At 49.2% G+C, this 27,924-nt stretch overlaps 1 protein-coding gene across 2 annotated transcripts in view; it reads left to right on the top strand.

Annotated features, from left to right (window-relative positions):
- The first annotated feature begins 22,198 nt into the window (after positions 1 to 22,198).
- The window catches only part of PAX6 (paired box 6), a 28,397-nt gene continuing 22,671 nt past the window's right edge, over positions 22,199 to 27,924 (top strand). Inside the window, exon 1 of one of the 2 annotated variants that reach the window (XM_027562747.1) lies at positions 22,199 to 22,428. The gene's annotated coding sequence lies outside the window, so the exon portion shown is untranslated. The remainder of the gene's footprint in view (positions 22,429 to 27,924) is intronic. The other variant, XM_027562750.1, reaches the window with a different exon arrangement.

Consider the following 27,924-nt stretch of genomic DNA (forward strand, 5'->3'; position numbering starts at 1 on the left):
GGAAGTCCAAATCAATGATACTTCATTTAAAAAAATTTTAAGATATATAGATCTCTATATTCTTGTAAACCACTACTATGAACACTGTCTCATAGTAAATGTCCCCCAAATTTATACAATATTTGTTTGTTTCTAGAAATTTGACTTAAGATCCTTCAAAGCAGAGCATTCTTTTGAGTAGGCAACATATCTTCCCCACAATTTTGAAAGTAATTTGAGCCCAATTGAATAAAGATTTCCTATGCAGACACCTCTATCCATTAAGTACTATAAAGCCAGCACATCAAAATCTGGGATAGTGTTTTCCAAGGTTGTTTTATTTCTGACTTGATTCCTTGTCTTTAACCACTTATTGTCAAGTAAAGCTAAATCTAGGTCAATTCCTTATACAAAGGACCACACATTCGATCTTCAGATAGATTTTAGATATGAAGCCTTTTGAGGGAAAAAAGAAGAAAGCAAATGATAGTAAAAGAGAAATCATTCAATTATGTTTTAGTTTCAATAACCTGGTGCTATAACCACTAACTACTCACCCTCCAAACAACCCTAGTCTTAAGTGCTCTGAGCAATTTATGAAACATTGAAAAAAGGAATGAAACTGGGTTTTCTTTCCTTACTTTTGGGAAATGCATAAGCAAATAGTGTTAGAATATCTTTAGAGGCTTTGGCAGAGGAACTGCCAAGTGGATCCTTTTGCGTCCTCAGTGGAGGGTACCGCTTACCCCTTGTTTCCTCCAGTCAGAGTTTTGGTAACATTATGAAACATGTATAATTTCCCCTTTTAAAGTGCATTTTTCACTTTTAAAGGGGAATGCAAATATATAATTAATTAAAATAAAAACAAAATTATAAAACTAATGAGAAACATATGCAAAACGTGACATGGTTACTATTCTTCATAAATAAATATTCTATATTTTTTGATGAACACAATACAAACTGATCATTAAATGTATGAAAAACTGTCAAACTTCACTGATAAGGAAATGCAAATTTAACTCAACAACAAAATAACATAAATAACCTGATTTAAAAATGGGTAGAGGATCTGCACAGGTATTTTTCCAAAGATATTCGAGATGTTCAGCATCACTAATCATCAGCGAAACACAAATCAAAATCACAGTAAGATATCATCTCACACCTGTTAGAATGGCTATTATCAAAAAGACAAGAAATAACAAGTGCTGGGGAGGATGTGGAGAGAGGGGAGCCTTCAACAACTGTTGGTGGGAATGTAAATTTATACAACCACTATGTATACCAGTATGGAGATTCCTCAGAAAAACTGAAAAAAGAACTACCATACGATCCAGCTATTCCACTTCTGGGTATTTATCCAAAGAATATGAAAACACTAATTGGAAACGACATATGTGCCCTTATGTTCACTGCAACACTGTTTACCACAGGCCAGATGTGGGAACAACCTAGGTGTCCATTGAGGGGTGAAGGGATAAAGAAGATGTGAATGTATGTGTAATGAAATGCTACTCTACAGAGCCATAACAAAGAAGAAAATCTTGCCATTTGTGACAACACAGATGACCCCTGAGAGTATCATGCTAAGTGAAACAAGTCAGATGGAGAAAGACAAATACCATATGATATTATTTATATGTGGAATCTAAAAAACTAATCAAGCAGAACAAAAACTAGCTCACTGGCACAGAGGACAGATTGGTGGTTACCAGAGAGGAAGGGAGTTGATGGATGGACGCAACGGGTGAAGGAGAGCAATTGTATGGTGATGGGTGACAACTAGACTTTTGCTGGCGATCAAATCATAATGTTGTACACCTGAAACTTATGTAATGTTCGTGCCAATTTCACTTCAACTTTTTAAAATTAAGCAAATTAAAATCTGTGCCATTTCACCTATCATGTCAGCAAAGATAAATATTAATGTTTCATAGTCAATGTCTGCTACCCAGTGAGGAAATAAATTTTCAAAATATGCTATGGAATTATTACAGAACTGACTGAATAAATAGTGATGAAGCCATAGGATAAAATGTTTCTCAATGTCCAAATAATAAACACAAGAAAATGGCAATCAATAGTTTTGAGTGGAAAAAAGCAGTTTACAAGAATATAGGCCATATAAAATCAGACTGTTTCTAGCAATGTACTTCATTAAAGTGTAAACGTTATTCTCTTATAATTTCATGGATTATTTTTTAAACTTTGTTCATTGTAGTTTTTTGCATTATTTGATTATTTACTGTAACCATGTCAGTTTCACAAAACCCAAAAGGCTCTTCTCTTTAATAATATAAAGGAGTAAATTAATCTCCTTTGGAAAGCATCTATTACATATGTAGAAAGATTCATTTTTCTTGGGGCCTCTTATTACCCATTAAAATGAACTGCACATTATTTTTACTGCTTGAAGTCCTCTGAATAAATTTGTGAGCATTCTCTTCCAAAGACTCAGTCTGGAGAGATTAATCTGTGGTTTTGGTTTAAGAAATGAAGTCTATTAAGTGGTCCTAAAAACAAAAGTGGGCATCAATGTTAATGCAAATCATTGGCTTTAAAAGTGCTGAGCTTCAGCGAGCACGGCTTTCTCTTCCTTTGCACTTTATTTTAAATCACTGGAGAAGGCAATGGGAAGGGAGCCCTGTAACCCAGACATCCACCTGACCTACACACTTGGAATGAAGGCCAATAGACCTTCTAAAGTTGGGAGTCTGAGTGAGCCTTTGAGATGACAGTGGGACTTTGATTTTGTGATTACAATTAAAGATCAAGGTGAGCACCCAGTGCCTGCAGACTTTGCCTGATGGAAATGAATAAACACTTGGCTCTAATACTATACCCAGCTAGAATACAAATAGAGCATATTATCAGCCATCAGAGCATGTCGTCTCTGAATAGCAGTGGACTGAGGAGCAGACTTTAAATCAAAGCAAAGGAGAGTGCCCCAGTGCCCCTCATCAACCATTCCTCGCCTAGGCTCCCCATGGAGCCAAGAGAGAGGGGGGACCCCCCTTAGGCAGCCCAATCAGCAGAATGAGCTCTGGGATTCAACAAGGTGTCAGGTGTATTCATTGTACACAGATTCTCATTTGCCTCTTCCGCTGTCTGACAGATTGCTTCTTTGCAGACCTCCAGAAGGAGGCAAATTACTGGGTAGGGTGTGTAGAAAGGGACACACTCATGCACTGCCGGTGGGAGTGGAGGTTTGTACGTGATTTGATGAGAAGGACAATTTGGCAGTGTCTGTCAAATTTTACAATGCACATGCAGTAGCAACTTTGTTTCTGGGAGTCTAACTTCCAAACTTCTAGCACAAGAATATTTATACAGGGAGGCACACTTCGGCATTGCTTATAATGGAAAAAGTTCCAACCAACCTAAAGGCCCATCGTTATGGGCCCATTTAAATAACATTGTGGAATATTGTGTGGCCATTAAAAATGAACTACTATGGCAATGACTTGGAAAGATATCCCTATTAAATGAATCCCTTTGGAGGGAAAAAAGAAGCCTTTATCTCCACAAATTAGCATAGATATATGTATATGTAAATGTAAATGTCTGGCTAGTGTTGAAAAGAATTTGAAATAGTTACTAAGGATTATTAAGTTTCCCTGGTGGCTCAGATGGTAAGGAATCTGCCTGCAATGCAGGAGACCTGGGTTCGATCCCTGGGCAGGAAAGAGTCCCCTGGAGAAGGGCGTGGCTACTCCCAGTATTCTTGCCTAGATAATTGGACAGAGGAGCCTGGTGGGCTACAGTCCATGGGGTCACAAAGAGCTGGACACAACTGAGCAACTAACACTTTCCCTTTTCTTCCCCCAAGGATGATTAAACCGTTAATAAGAATTCTTTTTTTTTGGCCATGCCACATGGTTTCTGGGATCTTAGTTCCCTGACCAGGGATTGAACCTGGGCCCTTGGCAGTGAGAGCGTGGAATCCTAACCACTGGACTGCCAGGAAATTCTCAAGAATTCTCTTTTTTAGAGATGTGGTTAGGATTGAAATAGAAGAAACTCACTTCCAACTTTTATAAACTTCTGTATTGTTTAAATTAGAAACTTTTTCCTTATGAAGTTTACTGTTATTTCTTAAATTACATATTTTTTATTAAATTTTTAAATTTTTTATTGAGATATACAGCCCATTAGCAAACAGTATTGTGATAGTTTCAGGCGAACAGCGAAGGGACGCAGCCATACATATAGGTGAATCCATTCTCCTCCAAACTCCTCTCCCATCCAGGCTGCCACATAACATTGAGCAGAGTTCCCTGTGCTATACAATAGGTCCTTGCTGGTTATCTGCTTTAAATATAGCAGTGTGTATATTTCAGTCCCAAACTCCCTAACTATCCCTTCCCCCATCCTTCCTACTGGCAGCCTTCTCTAAGTCTGTGAGTCTCTCTTTTGTAAGTTCATTTGTTAAATGATACATTTTAAAAAGGTGCCCAAACTGACTTAGTATACTTCCTGTTGTTCACTTAGTATACTTCGTGTTGATGTTTTGTTCAAGGTGACACCGACTCTGTCCCCTTAGCTGCCCCCAGCCCTGAGGATGTGAGTGCTGGGCAGAAGCCAAGGGAGAGCCTCAGGCTCCAATGATATTACAATGAGTTTCAAGGCAGGGGCTTGGTCACAGTGTGGCGAACTAAGTGGCCACTTGTTACTGACTCTAGATTTGAGCTCGGAGCAGGATCACCACTGACTTTGAACCCCTGATCCCCGTCACGTCCTGCTTCCTCTGTCTCTGAACCCCATCTGTCCCCAAGGTTGGTGTGGGGCTGAGCTCACAGTGGAGGGCTGAGTGGACTGTAAGACCAGGATGGAAGTACTTGGGCCAGAAGGCAGAGGGCATTGCCTCGGGAAACTGGATCTCCATCCAGTCTCCAGCCCTATCTAGCCACTGGGCCACAGACAAATTTCTCAATGAATCTAATTGATTCCTACAGTGTCCTCTGTTTAGGGAAGCAGCCCATGGTGGGGGAAAGTGGGAGGCATGTGGGGTTAGAAGGCCCTGCAGCCAGTCTTCTTATCTGCTCTCTGGGCAGCCTTGAGAAAAATTACTGCGACTTGGTGGGAAAAATAACGCTGAAACGACATTGTATCTATTTGAACAATATGTTTTCTAAAGATACTCTGGAAGTCCCTTGTAAGTCTGGATGGCTGCATGCTAAGTCGCTTCAGTCATGTCCAATTCTGAGAGCCTACAGACTTAGCCTTCCAGGCTCCTCTGTTAACAGGATTCTCCAGGCTAGAATACTAGAGTGGGTTGGCATGCCCTCTTCCAGGGGTTCTTCCTGACTCAGGGATCGAACCCACAGTTCTTATGTTTCCTGCATTGGCAGGCAGGTTCTTTACCACTAATGCCTCCTGGGAAGCCCCTCTTGTAAATCTGTGTGCGTGTGTGTTAGCCAATCAGTTGTGTTTGACTCTTTGCGACCTCATGGACTGCAGCCCCCCAGGCTCCTCTGTCCTTGGGATTTTCCAGGCAACAATACTGGAGTGGGTTGCAATTTCCTTCTCAGTCTTGTAAGTCTACCATTCAGTAATTATAGTCTATATAAACTAAGGTTAATAAGCCCATAAGACAAAAACTCTCTCCCCATTGGGAGTCATGGGTGACCTTTGATAACTCAGCGACTGGCTAGAACATGGCACTTTAAGTCAGAGAGTGATGATGGTGGGAGTTGATGGTGGTGATGGTGATGGTGATGATGGTGCTGTTTGGGCAGCATTGTACATTCCCATCATCGGTTTCTGAAGGCTTCCTTCCTCTTCTATCTTCTTGAGAAGTAAAGTATACTCTCTGCATCTTTTGTGCAGCTTCCTGAAGCTTCTTCCCGTGGCTGTGTGTGGAGGAGGTTGTCTAGTAAGTTCTGAATGGACTAGACCAAACTTGGCCATTGATGTTCATTCCTCAGAGAGTGTTTTTCTCCCTCTTTCAGTTCTGGCAACGTGAGGAGAACATGAATGTACAGGAACACAGATGCGAAGGAGGAGGCAGGAAGACCTCTTCCTCAGAGTCCTTTTGGGAACAATACTCCCTGTGTCCACCAAGTGCTAACAGCTGATGGAGCCACTTGTCATTTCTTTCTTTCTTTTCTCTTTCTGCTATTTTACACTTCATGTTCTAAGTAAGAAAGGAGAACAAAAGGAATAGGCAAGAGAGGAAAGAAGAAAGGAAGGAAGAAGGAGATGAGGGCTGGAAATATTCATCTGTGATAAATTAGTATGAGAATGGATGAAGCTACTCACTCAAGGTAAAAACATGACTAGAGAAGAGAGGTTCCAATATTAAGACCTGGGAAACACCAGCATTTTGAGATTGGGTGAGATGGAGAAACCAATAAAGGAGGCAAGTATTTAGAACCAGGGAGGGACAGAGCAAGGGAGGAGAGAAATGGGAAAGTAAGTGGAAAGCCTGGAAGGTGAATGAAAGAGAAGACGCAGGGAGGACCAGAAGAATTTGGGATGACTAGAGAGGATGGTCCTGTAGAAACAAGAGAGAAGCCTCCTGGAGGGAAGGAGTATGTTAGAAGTCATAAAGTCTTGGCATTCCCAGAGAGACTAAGATATGCGAGGTTCAGTAGCGTCTGACTCGTTGAGACCCTGTGGACTACGGGGAGCTCCAGGCTCCTCTGTCCATGGGATTTTCCAGACAAGAATATTGGAGTGGGTTGCCATTTTCTTCTGCAGGGAATCTTTCTGACCCAGAGATCGAACTCACATCTCTTACATTGCAGGTGGATTTTTTACCACTGTGCCACCTGGGTGGTTCAGGATCCCATGCAATTGAGTCCTTGTCCTTACCTGCCCCATCGCCTTCCGCTGCACCCCCAGGTCTGTCTCAGCACAGTCACCTCCATCCTCTTTTCACTTTCTTCTTCTGACTCTTGAATCTTCCTCTGCCGCTTCTTCAGGTGGTAGCTGCTTCTCTCCATGCCCTTCACAACCTCATGACCTGTTCTCTCGCACACTTTCACACTAGTCTCTCCTTAACCCTGGGCGCTGGAAGTAAAAGCCCCAAATCCCAACCACTAGGCCACCAGGGAGCTCCCTAAAGATAGATCTTGACCTCTATCTACTGCCTCATTGTCCTGTTCCCTTTTGCAACAACAAAAATCACTGAAATAGTTGTATGTACTGTCTTGCTCCAAACGTCTCTCCTCTCACTGTGCAGGGATCTTCCTCCAACAAGATTCTATTCCCACTATTCACGTTATGCAACGGTTCATGACAAGGTCCCATTGACAAGGCTCCCCATTGGTAAATCCTACAGTCAGCTTTCTCTCACGTGTTCTCCACTTCGCCTCCTGTGTGTCACTCTTTTTGGACTCTCCTCCTGCCTTTCAAGCTGATTTTCTCAATTTCTTTTGCTGATTTTTTTTTTTTCACAAATCTCAGAACTCTAAACACTGATACAGCTCAGAGCTTGATCCTCAGACTTCTTCTCTGTCTGGTTTGCCTCCCTCTCTAATTTCATTCAATCTCATGGTTTAAAAAATTATCCCAGGGACTTTCCTGGTGGTACAGTGGATAAGAATCCGTCTGCCAATGTAGAGGACATGGGTTTGATCCCCGGTCTGGGAAGATCCCACATGCCTTGGAGCAACCTAGCCCTGGGCGACACAGCTACTGAGCTCATGGGCTGCATGCCTAGAGCCTGTGCTCCGCCACGAGAGAAGCCACCCTGACATGAAACCAGCATGCCGCAGCAAAGAGTGGCCCCCGCTCACCGTATCTAGACAAAGTCTGAGCACAGCATCAGAGGTCTAGAACAGCCACACATTAATTATTAATAATGAATTTTCAAATGTATCTCTTCATTAACTATTCCCAATTTTACCACCCTGGACAGATTCCCAGAACAGCAGAGTCATAAATCCAACTCTTAACATTATATTTTCACTTGGATGTCTAACAGACACCTCACACTCAATATACCTACTACCAAGTTAGTCATTTTGCTCCATAATCCTCATCCCACAGCCACTGCCCCGGTCTTCTTCTTCTCCATAAGTTGCAAATCTATTCTTTCTGTTTCTCAGGCTAAAACCTTGACTCCTCATTCTCTCACAACCCAATACAATCCATTAGGGAAAAATTTTTTTAATATATCCAGAATCCAATCACTTCTCACACTCTCCTCTGCTACCATCTTTAGCTCTTACCTGGATATTACCACCATTTCCTGACTACATCGTGTGTTGTTGTAGATATGCTGGCTGTCTACCTAATCCATCATCCTTTCCTTCTTTGCATGTGGGTTGATACATTTCCCAGTTCTACCTGTAGTTTATTGTGACTAAGTTCTGGACAATGAAATGCAAGACGGGCTGTGTGCCCCTTCCACTGCAGACCTGCAGACCATGGCATGCTTCCTAAATCCTTTTTTCACTTCCCATGAGCCAGAACCTGAAGAAAGCTAAAGCCGTGAGTTTTGTAAACAAAGGCAATGGCCTAGGGGATAGCGGACCCCAGATGTCTGAATAATCATATAAACCATAGAGTTGAACGGAGAATAAGAAAAAGACTGGTTTTGAAAATATTTTGCACATACTATGGAAATATATGGAATGAATACTGTTATATTAGAGGTTTCCATGAACTATCAGTGTTTGAAAGCAGTGAGGTAAGTCCATTGTGCCCAATACAACAGACTTACCTAGAAAGGTTTTAAAAACAGATGGTAATGGGAATTTCCTGGCAGTTCAGTGGTCAGGACTTTATCCTTGCACTGCCTGGAGCCTGGGTTCAATCCCTGGTCCAGGAACCAAGATCCTACAAGCCAAGCTAGTGCCGAAAAATAAAACAGAAAAACCCAGATGGTGGTAAGGCCCTTCTTTCCAAAGAGTCTCATTAAGGAGGCCCCGGGATTCTGTGTTTAAGCTCCCCTTTGGAGAAGGCAATGACAACCCACTCCAGTACTGTTGCCTGGAGAATCCCATGGACGGAGGAGCCTGGTGGGCTGCAGTCCATGGGGTTGCTAAGAGTTGGACACAATTGAGGGACTTCACTCACTTTACTTAGACAAGAAGGGCTTCCTTGGTGACTCAGAGGTAAAGAATCTGCCTGCCAATGCAGGAGATGCAGGTTCAATTCCTGGGTGGGGAAGAGTCCCCTAGAGAAGGAAATGACAACCCACTTCAGTATTCTTGCCTGGGTAATCCCATGGACAGAGGATCCTGGCGGGCTATAGTCCATGGGGTCGCAAAAGAGTTGGACACAACTTAGTGACTAAACAACAACAACATACACAAGAAACTGGTAATATTAGTTACTTCCAATAGCTAAAAACTGGGTGGCTAGGTGACAGGATCAGAGAAGGTGATGGCACCCACTCCAGTACTCTTGCCTGGAAAACCCCATGGATGGAGGAGCCAGGTAGGCTGCAGTCCATGGGGTCACAAAGAGTCGGACATGACTGAGCAACTTCACTTTCACTTTTCACTTTGATGCATTGGAGAAGGAAATGGCAACCCACTCCAGTGTTCTTGCCTGGAGAATCCCAGGGACGGGGGAGCCTGGTGGGCTGCCGTCTATGGGGTCGCACAGAGTTGGACACAACTGAAGCGACTTAGCAGCAGCAGCAGCAGGTGGCAGGATAAGGAGGATTTTCACAACATTTTTTTGAAACTTTAGATTTAGAATGACATGAATACATAATCATATTTAAAAAGTAATCATATTAAAACTACTTACTGTATTAACCAGTAGATAATGAAATGTTCATTGAAGGATCCTGACATAGCTAGTCCTGAACAGGAGTTTGGGAAACAGGTCAATTTTCCCAACCATTATTCATGAAGATTTAACCTTCGCTGCAACCCAGATTCCATTTGAACATTCCCAGTGTCTCCACACACCTCTCTTCATAAAGCAGACCACTCAGTTGTCCGACAGCTGTAATTATTAGCATGTTGTCGCTCTATGCAAGTCTGTTTCAAAGCGAGGATGCTATAAACATCATCATGGAGTTGGGGGCATGATAGGATCTACAACATAACTGAATTCACTGACAACAGTGAGATAAAGAGTCTATTGGATATGACTCTGGTGGGTCTCTGCCTGTCACCAAGACAGAAAACTGAGATTGATTTTATCTTCAGATTTTTGCTTGACCTACTGCTGTGATTGTGGCTTTGCTTATCAGGGAGTTTTTAAAATGGGATGTGAGTCCTTGTTTAATTAGTATTATATCTATCTTGTCCCTGATTCTTATTGTCTAATGGAAATGGGCTTCTTTATTACCTAATATAGTAGCTTAAAGCAGGGAGAGACAAGAAAACTGAAGCTACAAAATTCAAGCAGCTGAGTACTGTCTTGTCCTGGCAACAGTGGAAGATTTCTTGGTAAATGAATGTGTCAATGCCCCAATCCAAATGCATTGCAATATTCAAAAGAGGAGACATTGCTGTGAAAGAAATGAGTGGGAAGTGTCTAATTTCGTACTTGGGTCCACGGTTTTGGAATAGAAACCAATCCTTTCAATCCCAAAGACTATATCAGTCGCTTCTACTTTATCCCCACCTCCACTACCAAATTCCTATTATTTGTTCTCATTTGAATGGTCTGAAACTGTCAAGCAACAGAAAGGTTGTTATCAATACTACATCAGCCCCAGATGGATTAGAGGGGAGATGATGCCTGTGGCTCTTTAATCCCTCCATCGATTCCAGGATTCTGAGCTTCTCCAGGGAATGTGGCAAAGCCACAGGAAGTCCCCAAAGGCAAAATGTTGCAGGCTGCTCTCCGGTTCAGCAGCCAAACACACACACACAAAGTAATGTAGGCAAGATGAGAAGAAACTCTTCTTTGCCTGCAACTCAGAGGCAGGGGAGAGCATAGGGTATTTTTTTTTTTTATTCGTCCTGTAGTCCACCTTAGCTTGTGAGTTCCTAAGGAACACATACTTCCATGTATGTCTTCTGTTTCCAAAACGAACCCCAAAGCCACCTGCTTCAAGTAACCTCATATGGAGTCAGAGATGTGTACTGCTGTTGCCTCCAGCCCAATTCTGTTTTCAAGTCCAAAAATAGATTTCAGGGAGGCATGGAACAAAATCTTTATATTCCCTTTGTTTGAGTTCCACTAAATTGAATGGCACTTGCCATTTACTTTCATCATGAAATTGAGGAGAAATAGCTGCAATGGTATTTGTTAAAAAAAAAAAAAAAGACTTTGGAGCAGATTGTAAAGAAAGAACAATGAGACATAAAGTAACCATTCTTTACTCTTTTAAGCAGTAATCTATATTTATTGAAATTCATAGTGCACACATAAGCTGTGAGAACACAGCAAGGCAAGCAGTACAGGCATTCTTATGGCAATATAGAATGAAATAGCGGAATACTGTCCACTGAAAAACTCAGATTCCTTAAACACACACAAAAAAGGAGGACCACAAGCAATATTGTAGGCAGTTCCAACAGCATTATCTTTTCTCTGCATTCAAGTATTTTTCTCAGCATTGTGTAAGACATTAAATTCTCAGCATTATGTCTTACTTCATTAAAGTAACTATAAACAAAACAAAAATTTTCAGTTTTATTTGTTACAAATATAGAGTATTTGATTTTTTAAAAGGAGTTAAGGTTGCCCCAAACGTTTTGTATAAAATATTCATCAAACTGTTAGAGAGTAAGAAAGAGAAATATACACACTGGTTGTCTTCCTAGAGCATCCAGGCCCTACAATGGCCACGACTGACATTAACAGTGCAGGTATTTAAAAATCAAGAATAAGATAACAACTTTAACAAAAACAGAGTTGAAGTCTGTTTTCATACATATCTGTATTTTAAAATATTTTCAGACTATAAAATCATAGGTACATTGACACTGGAGAACGTTCGGAATATATTTTTTGGAAAACACATCATGTGAAAAACACACGGTGTGTTATGCCTCTTGGCAATTTTTGTTTCATTTTGAATGAAAAGCCATTCATTACATTATTTGCATTAAATACAGAAGCTAGGGGGATTTCCTAGCACAATTTTCCTCCTTATTTGAATTTCTCTGAACTTTGCATTCTCTTTCAACTTATCTGTTTTGTATCAAATACTAAACTAGGAAAAGAAAGAAATTCCTACGGAAGAGTTAAACAGGGCTTTAATGTTTTCAAAAATTACTTCTGTTTTTGCACACTTCCTGCACATGACCCACAGCAAGAAAGGCAGGAGAGCTAAGAGTGAAGCAAGGTGACATTTGATCTAGCTACAACCCTGCAGGGATTTTTCTTCCCTGCAAATAACTGGAAAGTGGCAGCGATAGGAAACGTCCTTAAAATTTGGACAAATACTGAGGAATACTTCATTATACAAATAGGAAGTCAAGAAATCGCCGCTATTTCTATGGGTTTCCGGGGCAAGCGAGGCTCTTACACCCAAGTTTTGAAACTATGAACTACAGTATTCCACAGATGATTGTGCCTGGTGTTTAAAAGGCCCCTGCAGAGGTCTAGTCAAAATATTTACATTCCTCTCGGAAACTGTAACGCCAAAGAAAAGAGAAGCAAAGTGAGAGGACGAATCAAAAGAAAAACTTTCCTTCCCCCGCAGCGAGAAAAAGTGTCAGGCCGCTGGGTCTTCTCCAACGACAGTCCTGTTCTCTCCGTTTAAATCAGGCGTGGATAACACACCTTTTCAGTGAACATTCGTCTCTGGCAAGGTGCACTGGTAAAATTTTGCGTCAAAATCAGGGTTATATCAATTTGTGAAAGCCACTGGGTGATTCGAAAGCCGTAAGTGGGCGTGTTTAATTGTCCATGTGGGTTCCCCACCCTGGGCACTGCACCGGCGCTGTAAATAGATGGGTGAGTGATGGGCATGTAGATTTTTCCCATAAAGTGCAGCCACTGACTCAAAGTGAGTCAGAACCTGACTTGGAAGCGAGTTCGAGGCTGGCCGGCTGCAGGGATGGGGTGCGAGTGGAGGATGGAGCAGGCGAGAGAGGGGTCGATGGTTAGCGAAGGAAATGACCCAACTCCCTCCCTTCTGTTTTCACAATCTGCGTCACGCTTCTGGAGTTGACGAACCGGCGCAGCGCCGGGCGGCCGCGCAAGCCAGGTCAGGCAGGGCACCCGCCTAGCTGTCGTCTTCCCGGCCCAGGGTTCTCCTGCCCCGACCCCGCCTGCAGTAGGCCCCCAAGAGAGGCCGAGGTGGGGATCTGGCCTGGCGCCTGCGGGCCTAACCCGGAAGCCGTGGAGCTCGTCCCATCGCGGCGCCCCTCGACGTGGGCGCGGAGCTGGGAGTTCAGAAGCGGGGTCTGAAGCGCCGGGCTGCGGCCGGCCGGAGAGGAGGGGCCGCGGAGACATCGTGGCCTGCCCGCTCCCGGGCCGCTCCACTCTTGCCGCCCGCGTCCTAGGCAGAAACGCACCTCCTGACCAAGCATTAGTAGTAATACTCCATTATTCCTGTTAGAACAAGTTAATGTAAGGGTTGGGCCAGGAAGCCCCGGGCGGGGTCACGTGCGCCCCCGTTACTCCGGCTCCCCTCGCCTCTCCAGTTCGAGTTATGCCATCAAGCTAATATATTGTGACTGCTCTTCTCTCCTGTGACAAAGGCTTGCAGCTGCCTCCAAATCAATAGACGTCAAAGAAATATGAAAACAATCATGACACAAAACTTAAATCCTGGCTGGAGCCTACATAATCAGAACTGTGCTTCTGTTCTCCAAGCCGCAGATTAATTTATCCCAAAGTTTAGTCAAATTTTTATTCCGGTACCTTTTTCCCACCAGATCCCGCTACATCTGTCGGGTTTGTAATGTAATTTGTAATTACTGCCCTTCATGTGGTCCGGTGCCTTGAACCATCTTTAATTAAAAGCATAATTAAGGGAAGATCTAAAGAAAGACAATTACCAGATGGTCTTTTTTTAGAGGCGGTAGTTTCGCGGAGAAGGGCGTAGGGTCTGTCCCAGGGACCCCGCGCCTGGGGAGGGGGCGGCGGGCTCGAGCGACGCTTGCGCACTACGTAGGCCTCGGCCCCAGCCCACCCCTATCCCCCCGCCTCGCCCGCCCCCCAGCGTTAGCCCTGAGGCTCCGCCAAGGCCGCGCCCCAAGGTGAGCGCCAACCTCCCCGCCGTGTAAAGAGACCCTGCCTTCCTTCGCTTTTTTCCTGGGTTTGTAGGGTGTGCTAGGGAAGCTGCGGCAAGTTCAAGGCCAAAGCAACTTCCAAATCCGCGAGGGAGCCCCCGGAGCCTGCCCCGCCCGCCCCGCGCGCGAGCCTGGGAACTTAGGAACTGAAGGAAGGGAACGACACGAGGGCTGGAAGGAGGGGGAAAGGAAGGGGGAAAGGCGGCTGCCCCCAAGAGGGAGACCTGGAGATGGGGTCCCAGTTTAGGTCCTCCCTAGACCTAGCAGGGCTAGGGTGGGAGCTGGGGAAATCTGTCCCGTGCGGGCCCTAGAACTCCTGGGGACAACAATCCTTGCCATCGCCCGCAGCCCCTTCGGGCAAAGGTGGCCCCTTGACGGCGATTGTCTCGACTGTCCATTCCTCCGTGTCCACTAGTCCCTGAGATTTTCAGAACAAGTTTCGAGGGGCGAGGGAACAAACCCATTCTCCACCCCTATCCCACCCCCACGTCCCCGAAATGAATGATAGGGGCAGGAGCCAAGATTTCTGCATTTAGAGCCGGGTTGCCCCGGCGGCTGGCGCTAGGATCCCGAAGTCGGATCATGGAAATTAAACTGTTGTTGTACAGAGGGGTTGTCGTTATGTGACTGTTCATATTCAAAGTCAGGCAGAAATGAATTGTAATCATTTCAATTATCTTCAGTACACTTTCTTTAGGACACGAGTTGTCAACGATTAAAAAAAAAAAAAAGTAGATTCTTGCGGCTCTGTGGGTCCATTTTCCAGACGGTTTGTTGCTCTTGCTGCCTAATTTGGTTTCGGCATTTATTCCCCAGCCTCAGATTCTCTTATAGAGACTCCGGCGGAGTGAGCGAGCCCGGGCGGCCCTCGCGGCTTCTCCAGCGCTGCCGGCCGGCCGCGACGCGAGTCCGGAATTGGCCTCCGTGCGCCCGGCGCGCGCATTTTGGTAGCTTTCAGGTTTAATTAACTTTGAACAACAAATATGCCTGGAGTTCTAGATCTGGTGTCGCCTTGGGGAAGGGGGCCACCGTATTATATTGTGTGTTCTCCCCAGCCTAGGAGGGTGGGCTGGCTCCAGCAGCCTGCGTCCCCGGAGGCCAGAACTGTGCATCAGAAAGGCACGTGCCCGCGCCTCGGAGAGCTTCCAACCCAGAGAAGGCAAGAACGACCCAGGACTCGCAGAACCTGCTCTCCTTTGTTGAAACTACCCCGAGCGCGTCCTAGCTCTCTCTTGTCCCTGAACGTGAAGTGTTGGCGAGCTGGATGTGGTGTCCTCCGGGGATGGCAAAGCGCCCTCTGCCCCGGGAACGGGCAGAGAGAGTAGGGGTCGCCTTTGAAGCCCACGTCCATCGCACCGATTAGGACTAATCCTGATCTTTACACTAATATCGCCTCTCGGGTTTTTATTACACTCATTTGGGAGGAAATGAGCTCTTGCCAGGCAAATAGCACCCCGCATCCCACTTTTCATAGCTGCGCAGGGCTGGGGCCTGAACAACCCCGCGGGCAATCCCTGAGCTGCCGATATTATATTTGTGAAATGTGCTTTTGTTGAAGCTTTTAACACCTTCTTATAACGAATCATTTGTTCTTTTCTCTTTAATTTTGATAGACAATTAGCCATCAGAGATACACCAGTTGACTGTAACCGAGCATTAAACTCGCCTTTATGTAACGCTAATTTAGCATAGCTGCTTTGTTTAACTTTGCTATATAACAACCAGGTTTTGTAGCAAAAAAAAAAAAAAAAAAAATAGGTGTAATTTTATGTGGGGGTTTCATTTCTTTTGGCCCTGTACGCAGCAAGCCTTCTCTTTGTGAAGCGTTCTGCTGGGGCCTGACGCCATTTCCAGTGCCTAGCACCTGCAGACTAGGCTGGGAGAGAGGGAATTAGCATTGATATAGATTTAGTTGAAATGTAATCTCTTAAATCTGTCCAAGATTCGGGGAGATAATTACACTTTCACTGAATTGCCAGGGGTCAGCGTCTCAGAGGACCTGAGGAGTTGATTTACTAACAATAGTGTTACATAAAAAATGGCGTTTGAGATTATAATGTTAATGGCTGCGGTCGCTGGGGAATGCGGCAGCTACCAGCTAATTCCGTGTAACTTGTTTTTTGCTTCCCTTTCTCTCCCTCCCCTTCCTCTCCTTCTCCTTCTTTGGAAAGATTGAGGGCTTCGCGCTGTTTCATTTGGTGGCGAGCGCAGGAGATTAGTACGCTGGAGTTTGGGGTTGACGCGCTTTTTCAAAAAAGTGTGATGACAGGTAGTGGCCTGGACAGCAAGGCTGGGCTCTTCCCCACGAGGGCGCGGGCTCCCGGCACCACACAGCGAGACTCGGGCTGGAGCTGAGCGCAGGCGTCTGAGGCGGACCACGGCCTGGGGAAGAAGCCTGGTGCCCTCCGAGTCTGGGCCTCCCCCGCCTGCCTGGAACTGGACGTGCCCCACTTGCAGTGGCTTCAAGCTCCGAGGCCAGGCGAGGATCAGGCCCTCCCTGTGTTCTGTACCCTAATCTTCCCCCAGGCTTCTGCTCCTAGGGAGACTCACGTCCTGCTGCTAACTTGGGAAGTTCCAGCCGGAGTTTGGCATGGGGCCGGGACATGCGGGCAGACAAGTACCAGTATTACACCTTTAAAGTCCAGATTCTATCTGGGGGGGTCGGGGTGGGAGAAGTACTAATCTTAAAACTAAGAGGTAAACCTCCTTTGGGAATGGAGGTGGTTAAGTTTACACTCTCCTACACACTTGTCAAACTCGGGTCAAATTTCACCCACACTGGTCTCCATACCCTGGACTCCATCAGAAATTCCAAAGTGGCCCCTAACTAGCTGCCCTGGCTGAAAACTCCTGATCTTTACTTCTTCTAAACCTCACTAACCCTTCTTGAATGGCCTCAGGCCCCCAGGGTTGCCCAGGCTCCTCCCCATCCATGGGCCAACAAGGAACTCCCGAAATTGTGAACAAAAATCGAGGGATAAATAGGGGAAGTAGCCCGTCATCCTGGGTAGGACTAGAAGAGCTGGGTTTGTGCCCTCCGTCCAGGTGACACTTGGCTGGGCAATTAGAGGAGGAGTCTAGGGGTCCCAGAGGCCACACCAGGGTTCAGGAGCCTAGGCCTGGCCCCAGGATGTGGCCATTGCTGATACCTCAAAACCAGGAGCTCTGTTTCTTTCCTGAGGGCAAGACTTTGGAGTGTAAAATGGGAGAAGACATCTCCACCCTCTACCTCTTACTTCCTATGCAGCAACTAAGTAAGGCAGAGAGTGGGGCTCATCCTGCCAGACCTGGGTGCAGGCCTTGTCTGGGTTCTTTTTTGGGCTGGGTGCTCTGCTTCAGCGAAGAAGAGGTATTGGAGCCACAATTTGTAGGTCAAGCAAAAGAAGGAGCCACCCCTCAGCCTAGCACAGTCTCAGCCACCTTACTAAGCCCAGGCTATGGACTGACTGGGCACTGTAGCCCAAGGGTGCCCTCCAGGGCTCACCTAAGATCACAGTTGGAGAGGCCTGGGCACCCAAGCCCTTGGTGGTGGTGGGGGTCCCTGAGTATCGTTCATGTTTATGTCAGCCCCCTCTTATCTTATATGTAACAGCAATATATATGTTAATTGAAAACTTCTGAATTTAAAAAGGTTGTGACAAGTCATAATTTGTCCTGTCAATGCCTGGAATCCTTATTTATCTCTTTTGCTTGCCTCCCGCTCGCGCCTGTCAGCTAACAGCTTGCCTGACTCGTTGACTTCCTCACTCATGGCACGGAAATGACAAATGTGCTGTTTTATCCGTACAATTTATTTCATTATTGTTGCCAGCACGAAGCATCACAATCAATCATAAGGAAGTCCAGTTGGCAGGTGTCAATCTTGGTGTGTTTTTGTATGTCTCAGTCTATATTTAATCCAATTATAAGGGTCACGGAGTAAGTGCCAATCCTCTTGTTACAACTCACATCTTATTTAAGATTTAAAGTAAAAAAAAAAAAAAAGTCAACTCAATCACATGGACATTTTAGGGGAAGGGAGGGGATGTCTTTGAAATCCCCATCTCTCTCTCTCTGCCTTCTCACCTCCAGTTTAAATTAGGCAGCCATCCTTTTTTATTAAAGAGTTGCAGAGAATCTGAGTTTTATGAGCATTTGTGTGCAAATGAAGGCTCTAGTTATTTTGCTAAAGTAGAAACAGGCTTAATGATGAGAGATCTTTCCGCTCATTGCCCATTCAAATACAATTGTAGATCGAAGGCGGCCTTGTCATGTTGAGAAAAAGTGAATTTCTAACATCCAGGACGTGCCTGTCTACTTTCAGCGAATTGCATCCAATCACCCCCAGGGAATTCAGCTAATGTCTCAGTCTCCACCCGGACTAGAGAGAGAAAGAAATCAAACATGGTACCACAGACTGACTTCACATGAAAATATTAAAAAAAAAAGTCAGAGTTTTCTTCAATTGATTGTAATACAGATTTTCTTAGTGGGAAAGCAAGCTGGAAACACTGGAAGATTTTTCTCAAACGTGCAAGAAAAGTTTATGGTGGGGTAGAACTGACTTAACAGAGAAGAAACCAATCATTTCTTTGAATGAGAGCAGAAAAATAATTGAATAGCAGAGAAACCAGTGTTGCACATAATCATGCCTTTATGCAGTCTTTTAGATCTGGGTAAAGGGACAGCAAATATTATCTATTCTACTTCCTTTTTTGATGCTCAGATTCATGAACATTCCTCCAGTTTTTATTTAAAATGGAATCTTGCTTAAAGGGAAGGAAGTGGAAGGGAGGGAAGCAAGAAACACATACACTAACTACTCAGTAAATTTAATTTCTGAGATAATATATGGATTTCTGGCTTGTACAGCTGTTTGAAATGACACACACACACACACACACTATATATATATATATAGTATTTTTCCTCAATTAATCAGACTTTTCCCTCTCCCTCGATTAATTTGTATACGAACAGCTTTATTAAGCCCCTTTATGAACTAGCACCCGCCCAGGAATAATAATTAAAAACAGAAGTTAACAGCATGCGTTATCGTCCAGACGTAGTAAAATGAAATTAAAATACTAAGATGGAAAAATCAATTTCGACTTTTCAATTGTTCGGGAGACTCAGTGTCATTCTCAGTGAAAAGACAAATAACCAATTCCCACCCACCATGTAGCACAGATCCGGCAGGAGGGGCTCCGCCAATCTGGAAGCCTTTATTTGTACAAAGTAGTTGAGGGAGGGGGAAAAGAGAGCGAGAAACATACCTTGGACAAGAACAACAGATCTCTGCTACACTTCAAGCCAACAACCGGCTATCTTCTCCCCTAGTCTCCTTCCAAGCAAGCCTCGCCCTATAATCTCTCCTCTCGCTCCCTCACTCCACTCTTACCCGCGGTCTCAGGCCCTTCAATCCCATCCTCCTCCCAACCTGGGGTGGAAGGGAGGCTCTGGGTTTTCTCGCCGTCACAAGCCGGGGGTGACCAGGGAAACCCTCTGGGCAAGCGGCTGCCGAGCTCGGCTCGCTGCTGCGGTGGAGAAGCAGAGCCGGAGACTCTCCTGGGTGTCGGCGAATTTCAGCCTGAGCTAGCCTGAGCTGGGGGGAAGCCTGGAAGGAGAGGGGTTCCTTTCCAGTTTCGGGCCCTTTGCACACCACCTGCAGCCTGCCTTGGGTCGCACTCCCCCCATCCCGGGACTGCGAGTCGTCGATGATGCCCCGGGCCGCCCGTGTTGCCGTTCTGCCCGTGCGGCCTACAGAAATCTGCCTGTGCCCAGGTGGGGCAAGGATAGGCCTCGCGGACTGGGCACCACGAAGACTTTCGCCCAGACAAGCTACCCACAAGGCGGGCTTGAAGGGGAGCCCCGGCTTTCGGGTTCTGGAAGGATCTCCAGAGTCTTCCTGGGTCACCAGCTAGCTGGGGTACCGAGCTCTGGCAGCCGTACAACTCGCATCCTCCCGGGTGGCCACCTCAGCGCCAGCTTCCTCCCGCCCTGCTTCCGTGCCCGGGGCAAATGGAGAGCGGCTTGTGCGTTGGCCGGCAGCTCGGAAGGGCCTAGTCCGGCCTCGCCTCCACCGCCCGGTGCTCCAGCTCGCCCCGAGCGCGCCCTTTATTGACAGGCAGATAAGAAGGCGGCGGCCGTGGCGTTTCCAGCGTCGCTCTCGAGCACCCTGCTGGGTTGCAGGGATCCGCGCACACTTAATGGCCCGGCCTCCAAGCAAGCCCGGAGCAGCCTTCGTGGCGGAGGCTCACAGAGGGGGCAGGTGGGAAGCGAGCCGCGGACAGAAACTAGGGAGTCTGAAGGCCTACTCAAGCCCGAGGCCTACCCGCAGTCCAAACTCCAAGGCGGACCTTGGGGGCGGGGGAGACCTCAGGACATCTGGGGCCGGGGCCTCGACCAGATACTGGAGGTGAGCTGGGAGCTTACCAAGAAACTAGGTCACGGGAGGCGGCCGATGGCGACGGAGAAACCAGAGCAAACTCCTCCCGGAGCGCCACTCCCCGGCTGACTACCCCTGATCAGATCAGTGGGGTCCTGGGCCAGATCAGAGAGGCCGGTGGAGGGGGTTGGGGGTGGTGGAAGGACGCTCCTTGCCCCCGACACTGGAAGACCAGGGGTTTGGAACCGGGAGGAGTGTGGGGAGTGTTTGTAAATCAGTGAAACACCACGCTTAGACCTCACTGCCGACAGGCTCCCATTTCCCTTTTCCATCATCACTCCCCTACCTACCCTCGACGGACCGAGTAGAAAGAAAAGAAAAAAGTATGAAGTCCGGCAGGGAGCTGGACGGATCGAGAGGAGGCGGCAGGCGGGCTGCCTGGAGCCGCCTCCCGGCCGGTTGCGAAGTCACACACCTATCCAGGTGTGCCGGGAGCGGGAGCGGGGACCGCTGGACCTCGCGCGCCTCGGCGCCATCTGTGCTCTGCTCTCCCTCTGCCGCCCCCGCTCGAGCAAGGCTTGCAGGAGCCGGCCCCCGGGTCATCCTCTGGCCTAGACGTGCCCCTCCTGGCCTCCACACAGACTCGCCCCGGTCTTCAGGGGCTTGGCCTCCCACGGGCTGCCTAAAGGCGGTTCCACGCCCCACCGCTTTCCCTGCCGCCACCTCGTCAAGCGCCCCCTGCCCCTCCGGGCCGGACCTCTGTCACTTCCAAGTTCGAGACCCGGAAGGAAGCAGAAAAGGAAGGGATTGGACACTGAGAAGCCCCCTCCCCTGCTAGGGAGGAGGGAGGGAGACACCAGAATGACAACGCGGGTCTAAGTCCCCGTCACAAGACAGCTAGGCCCAGCTCGACTAAGCCACCTCCCGGTCCACAGCGCATGAAAGGAGGGAAAAAAAAAAAAAGCACAGACCACCAGGTTAGTATCCTGCCAATCCTGCTCCAATTTCTGTTGTGTCCTCGGCTCCAGGAAGGGGAATCTTGACTTCAGAATCGGGGACTTTCCTATTTTCCTCCTCCAGGCCACAAAGTCAACAGTTAACCTCTAAGTCAAAGAGTAATAAAATCACCTACATTTCCTACGTGACTGGAACCTAAGGGTGGTGAGGGGGATCCACGGACGGATCAGACTGACAGGCGCCTTTTGGGTGTCTCCTTCTGAGAACCCAGCGGACCATGAGAACTTTGGCTTAGCCAAAGAGGGAGCGGATTGTCCGTGCTCTTCCTGAGCCGCCCCGTCTACACCCAGCTGGTGACTTGTAGGCGCCATGGCCAGGTTGGGGTACCCATCTCTCCTCGAACTCCTCCTGCAAACGATTCCTGCCAAGTCTCCCTCTCAAACCCAGCGCCACCTCCGGTCCCTCTGATGAAGTGATTTCCTCCGAGGATCTGAAGAGGGGATCATCGGTGGGCACCCGGAAATGCAGTTGCCCAGCCCAGAGAAAGGGACTCGCGTGCCAGGCGGGGAGGAAGAGCGCACTCAGGAGGACTAGTTTCCTTGCGGTTGACTCTACGGCCTAAAGGAGGGCGGGGCGGGTCAAGATGGGTTGGGCGTGGGCAGCCCAGGGCTGGGCCCAGTAAGGCCGTGGCAGGGCACTGAGCGGGCCGGACTCGGGATGGGGAGGGGAGGCTCCCGCCCGGCGCGAGCGCAACTCTGCACGGAGCAGAGCCCAACTCTGGTCGCCATGACGTCACGCGGGTCCGGCAGCCAATGAGGACCTCGCTGGCATGGATATTAAGGAAAGTTAGCGCCTGCCTGAGCACCCTCTTTTCTTATCATTGACATTTAAACTCTGGGGCAGGTCTTCGCGTAGAACGCGGCTGTCAGATCTGCCACTTCCCCCTGCGGAGCGGCGGTGAGAAGTGTGGGAACCCGCGCCGCCAAGCTCACCTGCCTCCCCGCCCTCGGTTCCCAGGTAACCGCCGGGTCTCCGGCCCCGGCTCCGCTCGGACCCGTGCCGTCCCTCTGCTGCCCACGACGGTGTCCCCAAACCAAGCCGGCCGGCCCCAAGTAGCCCAGGGGCTTGATTTTTGCTTTTAAAAGGAGATAAAGGTGGAAGGGAATTGCCGAGGGCAGGATAAAATGGGAGGTGGGGGGGGGGGGTATCTTGTTCTTGCCGAGCGTGCTTTTCTGCAATAGTGGCAAAACGTCCCAGTGTTTTGAGTGGACTTCCAGTTGAGTGCTGAGCTGCGGGGAGGGGTTGAGAGGGAAGTGGGAAAAGGGAGACAGGGATCTGCTGGTACTGTCTGCTGCAGCCTCTTGCGATCGTGAGACATGCTGGGGGTGGGGGTGATGCAGTTTGTACCTGGAACTCCCTTGACTAGCAGTTCGCGACATTCACGCGTGCAGAGGTCCCCACCCGAGCCAGGAGTGCGTAGAAACGCCCCGCCGCGCGGGTCGGGCGAAGTGCAGCAAAAGTTTCCGGCGGCTGCAAAGTGTAGATAGTTGCGCCGAAACAAAGTCTTAGAGATAGGAGTTCGTTTCTCGGAAAGGAGAGGAGGACGAAAGAATGCTGCCCACAGAGCTGGGCAGCGCATAAAGCACGCAGCGTGCGATTTGAGCTTCACTTAGGAAGACCTAATAATTAGCGATTCTCACTGAGCTAGAACGCGGGCTCGGGTTACCGCGGGCGCTGCGCTAGCTGCCCGGGTGGGAAGATCGTGGGCGCCAGGGTAGTCGGGCCTCTGAGTGCCGGGGAGAGCAGCGCCCAGCTAGCTACTCTCACGTCCCAGGACAACCCAAGCCGACCGCCGGAAGTTTCTCCAAAGTGAGTCAGGTTAGAGACGACCCCAAACTACCTCTTGGTTCAGGAGTCTAGCCCCACGCAGCCGGAGATGCCAGAAAGGCTTACGCCAGGCACTGGAGCACCCGCCTGAGAGGTTGGGGGGCCTCTAGGTGAGGCCTGGGTTCTCCCCACTGCTGCTGGCATCCCCTCTCTAGACTTTCTGGGGACACCTTCGGTGTCATTTCTATTTCAGGCACCTGTGACAGGTGCTCAGGACCACCGCCCAACTCTGAGCAATGGCCGCCCTCTGCCCACCTTGTCCAGGAAGCCCGGGAAGGAGAGAAGTGGCCACGCAGCCGAGCGCCTTACCTGGGCCTGGGGTCCTCTCCTCCGCGGGTTCCGTTCTCCAGAGCCGGGCGGCTAGCAGGTTACCCGCTTCGCAGTGGGAAGTGAACCTTCTCCTCCAGTCATAAATCAAACCCAGCCATCCTCGGGCCTCCTCCCTCATTAGAGATGTTTATTGGAGATTGTGTTTATTCGGCTGTCACGGCGAGAAAACGCACTGACATAATTACCTCTGACCAGAGTCCTCGCCCCGCGCCCAGGGCGAGCCGGGGACCTCCTCTGTCGCCTTCTCCGTCCCCTGTCTTTGAGTAGAGGGCACATGCAGTTGGCTTGTTTATTTTTTCTCTCAGATCCACTCATATAATTTGGATTATTGAATCAGTTACTATTCAAATTTCCCCAAGGTCTGGACGTTTATTTATTTTAGAATTTTAAAGGAAAGCCGAAGGGTACCAAACACCCCTCCGAGGCAGAAGGGGGCAGCGCTGGAGAGACGGAAGGAGAGTCCTTCTCGCTGCGCAAACTTTCCGGCCCGCCCCGCTGCGGCGCGCTGGGGGCCAGACGCCACCGTGCGCTGGAGCCCGGCCGGAGCAGTGGGGAGTTGCCCTGAGGAATGGGTGTCGATATCGGTGGCGATATTTATTGTTTTATTCATCATTCTCTCTGCTCTCGGGAGGAATGAATCTGAGGCTTCAGGGCCCCGGGCTGAGTTTTCTTAAAACTCTCGAGGGCCGAACTCGGTGGAGCCAACCCGCAGCTCCTCCCCCGCGCCTCTCGCCCCGGGTCGCTCCTCGGCTTTGGTTTTCCCTGCTAGTCAGGTTTGTAAGTCACTATCTGTGAAACTGAGTTAGGAAGTGATGAAAAGCGTCGAATTGTTTCCTAATTGATAATACTTTTTTTTTTTTGGTGACGGGGCTGACCAGTATCTGGGATCTCCGCTTTTGATCCCTCGCTGCCGCCTCTGTTCTCCAATCGCTAATAAAACTCGCATTGAGCCCCTTAGTGCCTTGATTAACAGGCAGATTAACTCTTACCAGGGTGGGGAACAGCTTGTCCCAATCAATGTCATTTTAAAAGCCCGTCAGGATACGCTCAGCTCCGGTTCCCTGGCTGCTCGAGCGAGCCAGCCATGACATTTGCTCCCTCCTCCTTCCCCTGCCGCAAACCCCACAGCAAAGCCCTCAGTTTCCAGCCCGCGTGTTCCCTGCGCCAATCCAGGACAAATTGCAGGACTCGGTCCCTCGCCTTTAAATACAGGCAGCTGTTTAGAGAGGGAATCTCCAGGGAGAAGGGACTGAGGTGGCCTTGGCTTGCTTTTCATTTGAAGCAGAACTCTGGCCTCTGAAGGGCGGAGGTTACAGGGAAAGGAGCGATGGAGAGCCTGGGTAATGAAATGAACAGCAAACTTTCCTAGAAACCGTATTTGTAAAAACCGGAGAGTGCTGTTACTTGCAAGTATGTGCATGTGTCCTGCACATCAGGAGTTTTAAACCTGGTCCCTATCTAGACAACAGCATGTAGGGTCCAGAAAGCAAAGGCTTGAGAGTCCAACCTGCGGGGCAGCAGGGATCTCACAGTTAGGATTTTTTTTTTTCTTTTTTTTTCTGAGTATTGGAGGGGGAGGTGTGAGAAAGAGACGCTTGCCGCCTAATGTGAATGGAAGAGAATCGAACCCAGAGGGTGCTGAGACACACTTGCCATTTGGCAGGAGGCGAGGAAGGGCGAGGGCACCGCGGCTTTCCCCAGCCTAGCGTGGCCACAGCCCGGAGGCGCCACCCGTCCGGCTTCTGCTCTCCTCCGCTTCCCGGCGCTCTGGGCTCGGCGAGGCTGCCGAGTGAGCTGGAAACCCGCAGGTTGCTGGAGAAAAGAGAGAGGCCCGAGGGGAGAAGGCGCCCCTGGCTGGGCGGCAGGATGGTCGCCTTTGCGTTTGGTGCTCGTTGGACCCGTTTCGTCAGCTCCACGAGGCTGGGAACCCACTTTCCCAGAGCCTGCAGAGAGAGGGAGAGCCGTTTCAGGCTCTGCAAAGTGACGCAGGTGTTGGCGGAGACTTTCCTCCTCCAAAGAAAAGCTCTCCTCCGCCCTGACCAGCACGCCAGCCCCGCTCCTCTGCTAGGCGGTGGAACGCTGCAGTTCAGAGGTGTCACAGCACCGGGTGGGAGACTCTTGGTTCCGAAGCCGCGAAGCAAGCGAACATTCTTCACGAGCCGGGCATGGCTTTGCCTCGCCAGAGGCCGCCCTCCGGGCGGGAAACCTGAAGATCGGGCAGGGGGCGAATGCCAGGGACCGCTAGGGGTGAGATGCTGCCCGACCTCACACTTACGCACCAATACTGACCAGAGACTCCGGGCACTCAGGCGAGCGGCGATCCCCCAGCGCGACTCCTTCGGCAAAGACAGCCTCCCCCTACCGGGTGGGATGACCCGGGCAGCCCCTGCGGGAACAGGCCAGAGAAAAGTCCTCCTCCGACGCCAAAGGGTGAGGGCGGGGGCGGGGGGGGGGGTACCTAGGGAGAGGCGGGAAAAGGCGTGAAAGAAATGGAAGACGCGACTCCCTCCCTCCAACCCCGACTCGGAGGGCAGCAAGTGGGCCTCGGTCTTGTTGGAAGCCGCAATTAAAATGGCGACCTAGGAATTGTCTCAATTTTGCGCACACCTCTGGCCCTGGCGCGCTGCAGCTCCGTCCCAGTCCCCCAACCTGCCCTGTCGCACCCCCCCCCCTGCCCCCGGAACAGGTACTTGGCAGAGGGCGCCAGGCGGCCCGAGGCAGAACGGCACCCCCGCCCTCCTTGAGGCTAGCCCAGAGAGGACAGGAACTCAAGCTCTCCTCCCTGCTCTCCTCCAACTTTGAAAACTCTGCCTCTCGGCGGGCTGAGCTCCCCCCTCCCCCAAATATTGACACATTGGAAGCTGCCAAGTCCTTTTTTTGTTTCTTGTTTGTGCAGAGTGGTTTCCAAGAGTCCTTCTCTGAGCCCCCACCTTCACCCAATGACGTCAGTGGCATTCACTCCCGCTCCTCGCCTCTTATGATTTTTTGTTGTTGTTTAAAACTTTTCTCCGAGGTGAGGTGGGGGTGGGAGGGTGGGAGAAGGAGCTGATTCAAAGAGCTAGTGCCCAGGGGGGAAATAGCAACAAGATTACGGCTGCTTCTCTCTAAGGCAAAGCTTAAGAAGGTGCTAATCCACTCGGTCGCTAATTGAGAGGTTGTAAAAATGATATTCGCCTCCAATTCGGACAGTCTCTGGGATTCCTCCCCCCGCCGCTTATGCTCAGTGGACTTGAGTTGGAGCTTCTTTACTGATTGTTACGAAGTAAAGGGAGAGAGAGAAAGAATGCAGGCTTTCGCTGGTCTGGGATGGGCCCGCTGCCTCGCTGCCTGGGATCCTCTGAAAGTCGCGGTCCTACGAAGTCTCGCACAGAAGGCGCCGACCGGGGCGCCCATCGCCACCTCCTTAGCTTCTTTGGTCTGGGTTTTCTCCCGGCGCTGTATGGCTCCTGGGCCGCTGGAAGGGCCTTCCGCAGGCCGAGATGGTGATCGGGCTGTGCTACCCCAACTCTGGCCCAGATAGGGGAGACCTCCCAGCTCACCCCGCAGCTCTGCCCGGCCTCTCCGCTGCGGCGTTAGTGGGCGCAGGTAGGGGAGGAGAACGTGAGACCCACGTTAGGCCCGGAGCCGGCCCAAGGCAGCCTGCAGCCTCCTCGGGGTCCCAGCTCCCGGGGCAGCCGTCGCGCCGCGTGTCAGCGGTGAGTTCAGGTGGCAGAGACTTTATTGATGAGCTCTGACTTTTTGCACTTTGCACGAGTGGAGAGGAATCAAGTCTACCTGGCGACGGCTTCCTCTCAGCCTCCCTACCTCAGCTCTTCCAAACCCATCCTCTTTTGTCGGATCCTGGGGTGTGTGCCCCATCCCAAACCTTCCCCTTTCCTTGCCTCGCGACCTGCAAGTTCCAAGAGAGCCCGGAATTTTGCCGGAAGGGGCAGCCGCTCCCTCCCCTGTCACCTTAACTGCGGGCACCGAGGGGAGCCTTTGGAGTGTACTGAGGTGTGTCCTAATCGTCCGGCATTCAACAAATGGACTTGTGGTGTGTGGTCAGAAGAGAAAAGCCATTTACTTACTTTCCTCCCCGGTTTTCTGGCAACAGCTGAAGGGGAATTGCCTCCGTGGACTGAGCAGACCCAGGAGAGGGAACCGTCGTGCGAAAGACTCACACACCACAGAAGATAACTGGTGGCACACACGGATACACGCTGACACGCCGACATCGCGAGCGAGCGAGAACGCGCGCGCGCAACACACACACACACACACACACACACACACACACACACACACACACACTCTCCC

This window comes from Bos indicus x Bos taurus, chromosome 15 (assembly GCF_003369695.1).
Source record: "Bos indicus x Bos taurus breed Angus x Brahman F1 hybrid chromosome 15, Bos_hybrid_MaternalHap_v2.0, whole genome shotgun sequence".
NCBI classification, from domain to species: Eukaryota; Metazoa; Chordata; class Mammalia; order Artiodactyla; family Bovidae; genus Bos; species Bos indicus x Bos taurus.